Consider the following 14845-nt stretch of genomic DNA (forward strand, 5'->3'; position numbering starts at 1 on the left):
AACGGATCAAACTGATACTGGTGTCATTGATGCCACTGTGACAAGGCTTCACAGCACTATCAGCGACCTTAATTAATGTCAACATGTGAACGACCAGTGTTTCGAATGAATCAAAACTAAAGGATCCTCTCTGACGTGTCCATGTTGCTTCAGTTCAGCCGCCGCTGAGTACGTAGCTCTCATCTCAATCCATGCCTCCTCGGAGGTTGTTCATGGAAAACCTTCCACAGCTGCGGGGACATTTTTCTGCGTTTAATGTCAAATTTGAGGACCAAGTGTTCAATCGCAACCTAATTCTCACTCACCAACAGATGTTGAGTTTTCATTTGCCCGTGGTCATATTCCTGTTGCTGATGGGTGTGTACGCTGCAGTGACCTGGCTTCAGCTGAGTTCCTGCAGACCTAGCCAGACCCTGACAACAGCTCCTGTAACAAGCTGCTAATTGGGAGCTGAGGCTGGCAGAATGAAGCTGCTCACTTCGTGGTCATCACATCGTAAAGGACACATGGGGGAAGAGCAGGGACGGCTCATTATGTGTAATGAAGACGTGTGTGTGTTTGTGTGTGTGTGTGTGTGTGTGTGGGTGCGCACTTACAGCCGACTTTAATGTCACAGTGTTATACATACTCATCTGCTTTCTTGTTCACTGATCAGCTCATTTAATTTAAGCATTTTCCCTTCAACTTTAGTGAGATCCTTCCAAATATTAAAGGGGATTCAATGAATGTGGCTCTTTTTAGAGGAATTTGATATTTCTGTTGGTTAGGATCAGGTTAGAAAAATAGGTGTCATTCTTTTCTTTTTTTGCTCAGAATTCTGAGAATAAAACTTGAAGACTTTGTTTTTCAGTAGCCTTAAGCCCCGTTTACACCACAACGTTTTCCATGAAAACACGTACACACCAACATTCTGAACACAATGTCCGTTTTCACGGAAATGGCACAAACACTGAAAACTATGGAGTTACCATGACAGGCCACAAGTTGGTGCTGTTGTTTATTTTTGTAATGAAACCACATACACATGCAGCAGAGAGCAATACGTTATAACACCGAAGAGAAAGGATGCTAGCGTGGTCTGTTCGCCGCTTCTTCACCCGCGATTTTGATCATCTCCAATAACATTCTTGTGCCATTGTATGCTATTGTGCTTCTTCTATGAGCCTGGTGCCGTAGTTTTCAGGACTCAGATCCTCAAACTCACCCACATATTTTCCTCCAGCATACCTTTGTCCCACCTAGAAAAGGGCTCTCTGGTACCCACTTGAACAGGCAGGTTTCCCTCTTCTCCACCATCGTTCCAGTACTCGGGGCCAACACTGTCTCGCGAGCAGTATGCCCCAGCTGCCTTCAGCGCAGCAAATACCACGAGATCCCTGCAGTCCAACCTGGGAAATACTGCAAGGTCCCGGCTGGATATATTGCGTGGAGTGGATTTCAGTAGCGCAAAGTAGATCTGAATGTTTTGCGACAGATACATTCTCCCCACAGTCATTGGTCATATTTTTACTGTTCAACACTCAATCCATTAACGATAAATCCACCCCGATTGAAGAACACAGCAGGCAGAAAGGACTTGACTTCTTGTGTCTGACCAATATCTGGCAGTAGCCAGAGGTTTACTCTGCCTTAAACGAAATCCTTGGTGTTCCTGACCACAAGGTTTTGTCAATAGAGCTGCCCTTTCCTCCCCCCCTTACCAAATGAAAGCGGCAAATTCATTTCAGAAACCTGAAAAACGTCAAGGTGGATGCCCTGGACCTTCAACATCTCTCCTCTGGCTCTACTGACTCCCTCTCTGTTACTGACTTAGTCGATTTCTACAACCAGTCCCTGAGCAGTCTGCTGGACTGCCACACCACCCTCACATCCAGGTCAGTCTCATTCTCACACTCAGCACCCTGGTACACCTGTGAGCTGCGAAAGATGAAGACGGCTGGGAGCGGCGGTTCATGGCCTCTGAACTGGGTGTTTATAAGCAGGCTTACAGAGAGCATAAGAGGGTGTATGCAGAAGCCCTGAGAAACGCAAGGTCCATTCCACTCTGAGGCCACTGAGGAGAGGTGCAACATGCAGGTCACTCTTTTCAATGAAAAAGTTGATATCATCAGCTCACCACCACAACAGTCTGGCCCCTCTCAACTGCTGATTCACTGTCTGAGAGTGTCCAGCCCCTCCGCTCCTTCTCCAGAGTCACACAGGACGAGGTGGAGGGGATCATCCAAAAAAAATGAAGCCGCCCTCATGTGCTCTGGACCCTTTTCCTTCATCCCTTCTAAAGGCTAACATCTCTGCCATGTTTCCACTCATCACCAGGATCATTAACCACTCCCTCCTGGCCGACCATATCCCACCCTCGCTAAAAACTGCCATCATCAGACCACTCCTGAAAAAACCCACCCTCGACCCAAAACCCCTCTACAACTACACACCCATCTCCAACCTCCCATTCCTAACAAGGTTTTTGAAAAAAACAAACAAAAAAAAAAACAGTTTCAGCACAATTTCAGGATCACCTCAAACACACCAACCAGCTTGAGAATTTCTAGTCTGGCTTCCACCCTGACCGTAGCACAGAAACACGCTTGGTCAGGGTCACCACTGACCTCCTGATGGCCGCACACAGCGGCTCTCTATCTTTGCTCATCCTGCTGGACCGAACAGCTGCCTTTGACATGGTTGACCACACCATCCTCCTCCACCGCCTGAAATACACCATTGGACTGTCAGAGTCAGTACATAACTAGTTCACTGAGCACGTTGCCGACACACCGACGACGTCACCTGCGGTGTCCCTTGGGGCTCGGTGCTGGGCCTCATCCTCTTCTCCATCTAACTACTCCCCCAGAGAAATGTCATCAACAGACACAGAATATCTTTCCACGGTTACACTGATGACTCACAGCTCTGCCTCCGGACAATCCTGACTGCTTCAGCTCCTCTGCCAACATCCACCCTGACCAGCAGCCCCGGAGGAGATAGAGGCCTGGATGAAGCTCAACTTCCTGCAGCAGAACTCTTCCAAATCTGAAGCTATACTTATTGACACACCTCATCACCTCCACTCCTCCACCATCACCAGCATTACCTTCTCTGGTCAAAACATCACCCTCTCCACATCCGTCACCAACCTGGGTGTTAAAATGGACCTCCAACTCACCTCTGACACCCACGTCAAACACCCCTGCAAGACCCAATGTTTCCACCTCAGGAACATTGCCAAACACTCACTCTGGCTGATGCAGAAAAACTCATCCATGCCTTTGTCTCCACAAGGCTGGATTACTGTAATGCACTCCTCATTGGGATCTCTGGCAAGATCATTCACAGACTAAAATACTACCAGAACAGCTACTACGCCGCCAGGATATTGATGTGGGTGCGAAAAAAGAACTACATCCCCCCCATCCTGAAATCCCTTCACTGGCACTCTGTCCCACTCATAATTGAGTACAAGTTCTCCCTCTTCACCCACCAGTACATCCAAGGCCATGCTTCCCCCTTACCTTCAGGAACTCCTCACCCCGGAGAACTCTGCCCATACCGTCCGTTCTGCCTCCAAGTCCCCAGGACCAACCTTTGCACGATGTGTGATCAGGCCTTCGCCTCAGCTGCTCGCAAGACTGTGGAACAACCTTCCTGTCCACCTGAGGGCCCCACAGGCCATGAATACTTAAAAAAAAAAATTTTAACTTTCCTTTTTAAAAAAGCATTTCCTTAAATCTCTTTTATGATTTCACATTTGATCTTCTTTACCTTTTTAACCATTCTTTTTACATACCTTTTATTCTCTACTTGTTCTATATAGCACCTTGAGATTGTGCAAATGTAAAGTGTGTTTACAAATCGAATCTATCATTATTATTGTTGTTGTTGTTATTATTAGTAACATTAACAATGGGAGTACAGTATTGTGAGTACAGTATTAGTATTACAGTGACTGTCCACTATGAAGTCCCAGGAGAATATGGACTGGGAGTCATGACACTCTGGAGGAAAACATTATTGCTAGCTAGCACCTGGGTCGCAGAGAACAATACTCTATCAACATTTTAAAATAGCGAGTGTTGTCGCGTAAACAGGGCCTGAATTACATCAGCACCCATGTTGATTTGAGGACTCCTCATTTTAGCTCATATCATCTGTGGCTGTGTCCTTTAGGTCCCACGGTTTGTCTTTTTAATTCCCTCGTCCATTTATCCTGAGTTACAGCTCAGTGGATGTTCTGGGTTCACTGCTCTTGGGAGTCATAACACTGTGTGATCCACAGCCATGATGCTACTGTCCCCGCTATAGAGTAAGGCAGATAAAGAGGAGCGTGTGTGAGCTGAGAGAACTGATCGCAGGATAGTGAAACAAAGGAAGGAGACGGTCCAGGCTGCTGAATGTCGGAGTTCTCCCTCTCCTCAGGCTTAGACCTGCCTAGCACGGGCCTATCTGTTTAGACAGAGGCTAATAGGAAGCCTGGTCTTTATCCCCACACTGCGGCTCAACATAATGGAATAGAGAGACATAATGCTGCTCCAGTCAAACAGTCAGCGGAGGCCTTTAAATTGCTTCCAATCCCCTTAACAAATCTGATGGAGAGGCTATGAATAACTCAAACAGTGCTCATCTCCTCTCCTCTCCTCTCCTCTCCTCTCCTACATTTATCAGTCTGATATAGTCCAAGCTCACACTTCAGTGTCACGATCTTAATGACAAGTCACAGGAAAATCCAGTTTTGTGAGTGAAAGTATAAAGCCACAGGTTTCCACACAGATTTAGATTTTCTTCCAGAATAGGTCCAGAGAGAGAATTGGCTCCAATCTCATGAGGTGAGATGACTGTTTGAAGTGACTGCACCCTTCAACTTTCCTTTCCCTTCTATTTCTTGCTCCATCAATTTGTCAGCTTCTCCTTTTATTGCATCATTTGCATTATTGTGTGACAATGTATTGAAACGTGATTGCATAAAACCACTAAACTACTGAGCCCTGGTGTATTGTATGATATCATTTTGTACCTGAGACCTCCTCTGTGTTTGGAGCACGGACATGTCTGATGTCCTCCACAGGGTGCAACAAGTGGAAGCGAAGCTCTTTCACTTCATTTGCTGCTCAGATTGAAGGTGGACGACTATCGGATTGCTGCAGACAGCATGAATCCACCACTGAACCCAGAATTCTGCAACCTGCACAACTAAAAGAGAACTGGTATGGAATTGGTAAAGTCGGATCTGCTTTTCTTTTGCTAAGACCAATATGAAATGTAGAAATATACTCCTCAAACCAACCTGAAGATCCTCAATAGCAACGTCAAAGCTGCCATACTCTACGGTGCTGAGAAGGAAACCCCAGGACTGTGTGACAAGACAAGCCGACAGGACAAGAGAATACTGTGCCGCCCCAAACTGAGCTGGAAACCATCAGAACAGAACTGGTGTCAAACTGGGTCATGGTGGCAAACGATTGTTAGATCAGTTGAAGATGGTTCGGAGAGGTGTTTTTTTTTGTGAATTCTTTACACTCCTCTTAGGTGAGATGGGGTTAAATATAGAAGTAACACCTCTCATACCGTAGAGCCTGACTATCTCATCCAGTCAAGTGGTTCCACAAAATACTTCTTTTAATGTATTTCATGGATAATTTTTCAGTTCATACAAAGAGTATTCATGGCTTTCAAAACACTTCACTCAAAATCTGTGCAATTAAATCCATGTTTTATGTACTTGAACACTGGTTTTGGTATTCCTCACTTCACCTTATTGTAATCAGTTTAATGCTTCCATTCTCACTGACACCAAGCAATATACATTTATTCAATGCACTTGTGAATTATTACCTTTAAATAAATTCTACACAAATCTAACGGAACATGTTTGAAACGCTCAGATTTTTGTTGACACTGATGAAAACGTGTTTGCCAGTGAGCTTTTCTCTGAGCCACGCTGATTGGAAACATACTGTCTTCACTGTGAGAGTGTTTAGAAAATACGGTGTGCAAACACACACACACACACACACACACACACACACACACACACACACACACACACACACACACACACACACACACACACACTTTCCATCAATCCTACAGGGTTGCTGCACGTGAATAAAAGTAGAATAACTCCAGGAGAAACAGTTGTTTGTGTCTAAAGTGAGCTCACGTCAGATTGTAATAAACGGAGTGTGTGTCGTCCTGACAGGTTAAATGTTGGTGCAGAAAGCTGATCTGGGTCCAGTCAGGAGTGTGTGCTGCAGTCTACCTTGTGGACTGCTGTTTATCTCAAGACACTTGAGCTGGGGTGCTTGTTGCTTTTAGACCCTGCTATTAGCAACATGCACCCCTGCAATTACTCTGTTAGTGTGAAAGGACCTGCTGATTGTAGATGATTGGCTGCATCACAACCCAAAGACAAAGGCTGAACTTCAGCGTGCTGGAGTCGCAGCTCAGGAGTGGGCGTGTGCACGCCTCCTTCTGCAGGCAGCTCCCAGCCTCCTCGCTCCTGATGCTTTTTTTAGTGTAATCTGAATGGGAGAAACAGTTTACTAAAACAGAACATTGTGAAAATGGTGGAAGGCACGGGAAATAATCAAGTGATTACAGATTGCCTCTTTCCAATTACAGGATTTGCATGCTTTCTCTTTGTAGTGGTTTGTTTTTGAAGCCTGTTTATCTGGATGCACCTTGAAGATGGTGCAGCCACAGCATCCAGTCTCCCTGTCTCCCTGTGTCTCTCTCTGTGTCTCTCTGTGTCTCTCTCTGCGTTGCTCTCCCCCCCCCCGAACCCCCAATGCCTGGTAGAGCTACTTCTTCAGCCTTCACAGTGTGTATGTCTTTAATTATCCGGCAACATGACATACCACTTGTGAATCTGAATCCTTTGCTGCTGTTACGCAACCCCACCCTCCCACACACAAACACATTTATATACCTCAATTATGTATGCATCTTTCCTGAGCGGTGCAAGACGACGGCTCCATTAGCTGATGTGCCCACACTGCACAGAGCTGCATTACTGCTGTTAGGGAATTATTTTAGGATGCAATCACTGTAATTTAGCTCACAAAGACGACCAATACATTGATAAATCCAATTATATATGAGAGTAAATAAATACTATGCATCAGTTCTTAATAACTTTATTTGTACACAAGAAACCGGTGCGAGCCGGAGTATTTCACAGCGAAGATCTGTTTCAATGTTCCACCAGATTCAAGCTCAAGAGTGTCACCAGCCACATTGTATTGCACACCTGCCTTCATGACCAGCATGCGACTGCCACTGGTTCCTAATTTCTGACAGGATGAGGGAAGGATCTTCTCTCAGATGTCTACTTCACAGACTGTTCCTGATGGCCCCTATTAAATGAAGCTTGGGATCCAGTTTGCAGATGCAATGAGGGCTCTTTGAATAATGCTGGAATAAGTCTAGTTTTATGGAACACCAGCCTCAAGTTCTTCTCCCATTGCCTGGTCCTGATCCAGATCAACAGACGCTTGTCGTGCTGATTCTTGGAGCAGAAACTGGGCAAAAGACGGAAACTTCACACATCCACAAAACAAAAATGTTTATTTTTTGTTGTGGAAAGGATTGCTCAGTCTATGGAATACAACAAATTGCCTAACTGTGCTGACAGAATCCACACATTCGGCACATTTAAAAACAAAATCCCCCAAAAAACCTGTATAATTAAAATGGATTATGAGTCTGCACAAGTATTTTATAATCACAGATAACACTGAAATGAAAGATTCTAAACACAGAAGACTTGGAACGATCGGCAAGCTTTCCCTTGTTCTCCAGCTCACTGTGTAAATGTTATCAGAGGATCAGGCGAGGATCTATTCAGGATTGCATCAGGCTTTCGACATGAGAATCAATGCTGAAATAGAATAAAAAAAAATCAACAAAAAATCATGGTTCAGTAAATTTAGTTGCTTGAGTGGCACTTCTGCCATCTTTTTGTCCACCTCCAAATTCGTGAAATTTGCTTAGAAATCTATATCAATGAAATATTGATTTGGTTTGAGAGGTTTTGAAGAGTTCACTGCTCATAAGTTAGACTGGATGGATGTCTAAGGCTCGACTGAACCGTTCTCCTCTTGAGCCTTGTATTGATGCGATTGGTTGACTTTGATGGACGTGTTGGTCAACACCAAACACATGGGTCAGACAGCAGGACCAGGGACTTGTCGTTATATTGTGACAGCCACATTGTCAGTGTTGTGACACCTCAACCAGCCTCTGAGGAAAACCTCCTGTAGGCGTCACCTTCGCGTTTACGGTTGCTCAGCTGACCTGTTATGGTTGTTCTGTCACAGGATGGAGAGCAAGGTTGAGGTTTTACCATCTGTCCGAGCTTAAATGTGAGTGTGGGGCAAAGAGACGGAGAAGTGACCAGTATGTTACCTGCAGTGATAAGATATTTCTCGATAACACTCTCTGTAACTTTTACACCTAAACAATGAGACTCTTTCAGGTGTATAATTTCGGCGCACCCACAAACAAAAACAAGCATAATATTTGAAGCAGTGTCATGTATTGTGTGTCTTCAGATTCATTCAACACTTTAAATCTCAATCTTCAAAAAATCTGTGCGATATTAGAGTCTGCTGAAGTTAGAGACTTAGCATTTAGCATTTAGCATTTTCCCTGCAGCGTGTATTCAGACTCAACATCGTCCAGAAAGTTCCTGAAGCTTTTATAGCTTCAATAAATGAAGCGAAGCAGATCTTTGAGCTCACTGTGGCGATGAGCTGTGTTTCTTAAAGTTGTTAAAGTTGCTTCATGTGGTTGATTATATGTCGTTTTATATTTAAAAAATTTTGACACAGCCAACATACTGCCTGGTTTGGAGATGGATCTTAAACCATTGAGCTGACTAGTGGTGGGATCCCTGGCAAAGTTCATAGTTTTGGTGCATTAAAGAGTACCTGGGACATGGGAGAGTTCTGATTCCTGTGTCAAACCGACACTTCCAAGTGGGGAAATAGACTTGGTGCCTGTTTCATGCTGTCGTGTGTTTGCCAGCTCAGAAGAAAACTTTCCGGGGGACTGGTCATTGGTTTTAGCTTTTATTATGCATATTAAATAGCGGCTCGCTTTCTCCTACAGATAGGAAAATAAAATCAAGAATTCATTTGTTCTATGATCCAGATACTAAGACCGATATAGTCCAGTTTTATCTGTTTATTAAATGTAGAAATTAAATATTTCAACAGGGATTGTGAAAAGGCTCAGTGGACTTTGTGTTTTATGCTCAGTCACTCCAGAGTCGGAGGGTGACAAGGAGGTTGTCTCCTCCAGCACCATGGCGGTGCCAGAGCGTCCACAGTGCAGCATTACCCACGCTAATTACTGGTATACGCTTACTCAACAATTACACTAATGGTTACACACCTTGTCACAATTAATAATCAATCAGCGCTTTTTCATTTTAAGATGAAAGTGTGACACATGAACATCGTGCTGCTGATTCAGTTGTAATGTTCCCCTAAGAAACACCTAGAAGACTGCAGTGGGACTGTTTATGATTACGTGGATCTGTAAGTGTGATATTTGATGCCATACTTGTATGAGATGAACCTGGCTTCAATTCACCACCTCACCATCAGCGATTGCCAATTTCCTCCGTCTCCAGGATGTGCATGCGCAAGGTCCAAAGGTGGTGTGCCGGTGCGCAGATTCTCCTGCAAAGTAAATTTTTTTTGAGATCACAAAGTTGCATTGGAAGGGGCGTACGCATCTTTCAGGACCCGTTTTGTGTTTAAGCAACATTTATGCATGAGGCCCCTGGTGATCATTGCACATTGTAAAACTTAAAAGGAAAAACAAAGCCATGTCCAGGTCTTCTCAAGGGCCTAAATTAAATAACAAGAGTAAAATATGTTACTTGTTGCTTTGTTACCTTTTTTTTTTTTTTTTTTAAATTTAATGCTTTGTTACCTGACAGGCAGTTTTATTTCATTCACATTCTTGTGCACGGGTAGTTCTTTTTTAACTTCAATTATCCAGAGATAGCAATGGTGGAATGTTTAATAGCATTGAAAAGGTCCCAGGTGAAACCAGAAGAAAGATATCAACATGGGTATAATGTGCTTTTCAAAGACATAAAGCACTCTTTCAAAAAAAAGAAAGAATTAAACAGCACGGAAGCTGGTAAAAATGAATGAACTGCTCCATTACGCAAAGGGATTTCACTCAGCATCTGTTTGTGTTGTGTGTGTTCCCCCAGGTCGTCCTCCTCTTTATTATGTCTCTTTAACTTAAAGACCCTCAGCAGCTCAGTAAAAGTCCCGGCACCAGTAAAACAGTTCAGTGACTGATGGGAGCAGCACTCGGCTTTATGGTGGGACTGAACATTTCTTTATGAGACTGTAGTACCAGGAACATGGCCCAGTCTGAGGAGAGGCCCAGGATAACACATGGACGACTATCACGTCAGAAGTGACATATTATGATTACATTATTGCTCAGCTGTCGGAGCCACATTGGATTTTCTGTCCGGGTGCTGTTCCCCCCCCCCCCCCCCCGTGAATTTCTGGAAAGCATACTGTTCCATGTGATGACTACTAAAGGTTTATTTACACCTGGGATATGCTACTCTGGGTTAAAACCATCACGCAGCACCGCAGTAAAGATTTGGATTCAGTACATGAGGATCATAAGTGAGAGCGGTGAGGAAAAGTGTTTGGCAGCGGTGAGCTCAGGGTTAAGAAACACATGAGATAATTGGTGAGAGCAGCGGAAGGAGGAAGTGCCCCCACAGGGAGACTGTTAAGTGTTTACAAGATGAAGATCTCCCAGTGCATCTCTCACTGACACACAGCCATCGCAGCTAATCAGCCAATCACTGCTGGATTCTGTCTAAGAGGCCTGATTGGCTGATTAACCCAGCTCATCAACGCACCACCCGGTGCGAGCGCGGAGAATCATGAACACACTCTGCAAATTACTGTGAATCCTCCGCTTGTGTGAGTGTGTGTGAGTGCACGGGTATAAGCCCTGCATGCATTTCTAATCTGCTTTGCATTTTTTAAAAAGTTTTTATATCGTGTCGGCAAAATGTATGCTCTATAAAAGTTTTACAACTTTGCAACACCTGCAGTTTGGATGACACATGTAACATCATATGATCGGGATTAGATGATGAACACTAAAGAAAGATCTCATTGCTTCAGTTCTGTTGATGGCTTTTGGTTAAATGTGCCAGAGCTTTTAGGACGAGAACAAACCTTTAGGTACTTGCCGATATCGAGTGTCAGGACGAGTATATATTTAACGCCATTAAGCCTAATTCATTCTCCAATGCACAAACAATATGTGAAGGCTGTGCGTTGCTGCGAACCGCCTCTGCGTTGACGCTACGTCACTCCTAACAGTCTTGAAGACGCCAGTGAACGACTGCGTCTACAGCACGTTTAGCTTTGACGCTCGCTTTGATTGGGTCAGTTTTATAACACCTTCCCATCATTTCCTGTGGTCTTTGAGTTTTTCTTTCATCCTGGCTAAACATCCTCTGTCTTTATTGGAAGTCAAACTTCTTTCTGTAGGTGTAGTTCCTGTAATATAACTGACGGCATTATGGAAAGTTTCTCAAAAGAATTCATACAGTTGAGAGAACGAGAAGGGGACTGAAGTCACGTCTTTGATGGTTGTTCTGACGGAGCGATCACTATGTGTGACGGTTTCTTGAATCCAGACTGAATACGAACCTGGATTTCTCTCTAAAATGTTACTGAAGCGTTGTGATACCAGCTAATTATAATGTTGGAAGAGACTCCTCGGCTCAGTCTCTCCTTGCTGCCGTGGATGAGAGGACAACATCAGTGGACTGGTTGCATTGGTATTCTCAAACATGAGCGCCTTTCACTCAATGGTGTTTTGCATGCAGCTAATGAAACACAGTAATGGTATTCCTTCTCATTTTTTTTGTCCTTTAATGAGCTTTTTCTCTTAAGTCTGGAGTCATGCTGCAGCACTGGACACCGTGGCCATTGAATCGTGACATCCTGGTTTCCTCCATCATGACATGAAACCCTCATTTTTCTTATTCTTATTGCTTCACCCATCACCTCTTCTTCCCCCCACTTCCATGATCATTAGTGTTTTTCCATGCAGAGCACATGGACACAGAGTACAGGCTGGCCCTAAGGCAGATCAATGCCAATATTTATTTCATGTCCAATTACTGGGGCAGAACCTCAGTCCACAGAACGCCGCAATGAAAGTAAATGTCCTTGCACAGAGAAGCACACAGAGAGCAGTCTGCAGCCTGAGCTTCAAGAGCAAGCAATACGAGTACAAGTGCAGGTTTATAGGATTCCAATAGTCGAGCTACAGGCATTACCGGGGGGGTGAAGACTCCAGTAAGCTCAGTGAAATCCACTTGCTTTGAGCAGGCGATCCCTCCTCAATCCTTTTTCCTTCCACTACCTGCTTTTCCTTCTGCTTCTTAAAGCAGCCAATCCATTTTTATTTTTTCTTCTGCAGTCCTTTTTCGACAGTTTGAATAACTACTCTCAGTGCCAGCATGAAGAGAATCGTCAAAGTAGGAAGGTTCGGTTTATGTCCAACTAAATATTAAGGATACACATGACTACTGGAAACTGAAATCACCCCCTCAACGGTCAGCACCAGAACTATTAGTTGGATTGTGACTGACTCCTTATTCAATACAAACGGCTGTTGAAATGTAATGCAACCGCCCGCCTCTAGTCTGCGAAAAAAAAAAAAAAACATCAACCAAAGAACTTACTTTTGAATGGAGCGATGGACAACCACATGAAGCAACGTTAACCTGCAGCAACCACGTGAAGCAACTTGAACCGAAACCAACCACGCTGCTGCTCCTCGCTGCTAGCGAGCCACACTCAGGCTAGAGCGACGCTGAGAAGAAAAAACGGCTCATCACCACAATGAGATCAAAGATCTGCTTCACTTCACTGATTGAAGCTTTAAAGGCTTCAAGAAGTTTTTGGAAGATGTCGAGTCTCAATACACTGCAGAGACGATGCTAAATGCTACATGCTAACCTTCAGAGTCCTGCCGGGAGCACAGAGCCTCCAACTTCAGCAAAATTTTAAATCTGAGCTGTTCAAAGTTGAGATTAAAGGCTTCAACTAGATCTGAATACAGGCAAGATATTTGTACATGTTATAAAAATTCTGCCAAAATCTATTTCTAAACATTTTCCATTTCTGAAAGAAGTTGGTCAGTTTCAATTACAAAAAAACAAAAAAAATTATTCTTTAGAAAACTTCCAGCAATGTTCTTAATGTATTTTTCTGAATGCAGAATATTATACTCGCAAACATTTATTATACAGAATCACAAAACAATCGCCAAAGGTCTCAGCTGAGGACCCTCTTACACAAAGTAGGGGGAGCCCAGAATGACCACGTTCAAGCATATTGACACTTCTGAGAAGGCAGTCCTCCCTTACACACTACGTGGATTACAATGATTCATCCTAATTGTCTTCTTTTACTTGAGCTGGAGTTATCATCTTCACCGCAAGGGGGCGCAACAGCAGGGCCACTCCCTCGGACATCTTCTTCTTGTGTGTTGATGGCTATATATGAAAAGAATATATGTGTGTATACAAACTAAGTTTGTCTCTGTGTGATGTCAACCATATATGGAGAGCCTCTGTGTGAGACAGGATGTTCATATTGGGTGGGGTTTGAATGTCTGTGAGTCAGCAGTAAAGCTGTGCATATAGCATGAAGCATCATATGAGATCTAACATTGTCATCCACGACAAAATCGGTTGAATTTCTTGTCAGTTGAAATCATTTAGTCATAAAGTTATGGCTGTCTGACAAGGTTAAATAGTTAAATGATGTGACATGACATTTGAACACTTTAGTAGTTTAGAAACTGTTCAATGGTGCTGCTCAGCTGCAGTGAATGTGGATAATATCTGGTTATTACTGTCACAGCAATGAATAAATAAGTGAAACGGTTCTCTGCTGATGATCTCCTGGTTTTATTCTGTACAAAAAGCTTGTTACCACAGGAGAGGCATTCAAGCACGCTTTAGACGTTGGTCATTTATATTCATTGCTCACTGCTCGATGCTCATAATTGACTTGGTTAAGCCAATCATTGGTTATTTTGTATCCACTCCATCTGTTGTGTCATTGATGGTTGGGTAATCACGCTTCTCCCGACGTCGATGGTGGGTTTTTTTGTCAGCTGCCTCTGGATTCAGCCACAAACACAAAAATGTCTGCACCACAGTCCCGGTTCCTTTGAAGCTATTTTATAGAGAAATAAGTCAGGATGTAGAAAATCCATGGTTGGATTTTTAAAATGTTGGCTGGGTTTTGGTGAAGGGGTCGCTCACGAGCCAATCACTGACCTTCAGTCTGATGTCATGTTTGATTAGATTCACTTTTCTTGAGTTCACTCGTGACAGCTTCATTTAGAGCAGACAGAACAAGGTTTGTGTTCTATCTGAATTTGTCAGCAGAAACGGAGACCCGTCAGACCTCCCTGGTCCAGTTCCCATGGAGACTCAGACCTTCTCTGGTCCAGTTCTCATGGGGACTCAGACCTTCTCTGGTCCAGGTCTGGTATGAACTGCAGCCTCGGTTTTCTGACACCCGGTGTGGTCTTCTGCTGCTGAAGACCATCATTTTTAATTGGCTCGATTGGCTGATCAATTATTTGAATTAATGAGTAGTCAAACTCACAAATATGTCCAGTGAGTGGACAAACATTTATGAACTCCCGTTCCAGTCAATCTGAAGGATCACTTGTGAATGAAAATGCAAACATTAGTCATCCAGACTGTCCGTGGCCTTTCATTGATCTTCTCGTCTGTCTCCGTGATCCATGTGGATATTTCCAG

At 43.8% G+C, this 14845-nt stretch overlaps 1 protein-coding gene across 1 annotated transcript in view; it reads left to right on the forward strand.

The window, feature by feature from the left end:
* The window catches only part of itfg1 (integrin alpha FG-GAP repeat containing 1), a 213321-nt gene that overhangs the window by 26578 nt on the left and 171898 nt on the right, over positions 1–14845 (forward strand). The window lies entirely within an intron of this gene.

The sequence above is a fragment of the Lipophrys pholis genome (assembly GCF_963383615.2).
Source record: "Lipophrys pholis genome assembly, chromosome: 2".
Taxonomy (NCBI): Eukaryota; Metazoa; Chordata; class Actinopteri; order Blenniiformes; family Blenniidae; genus Lipophrys; species Lipophrys pholis.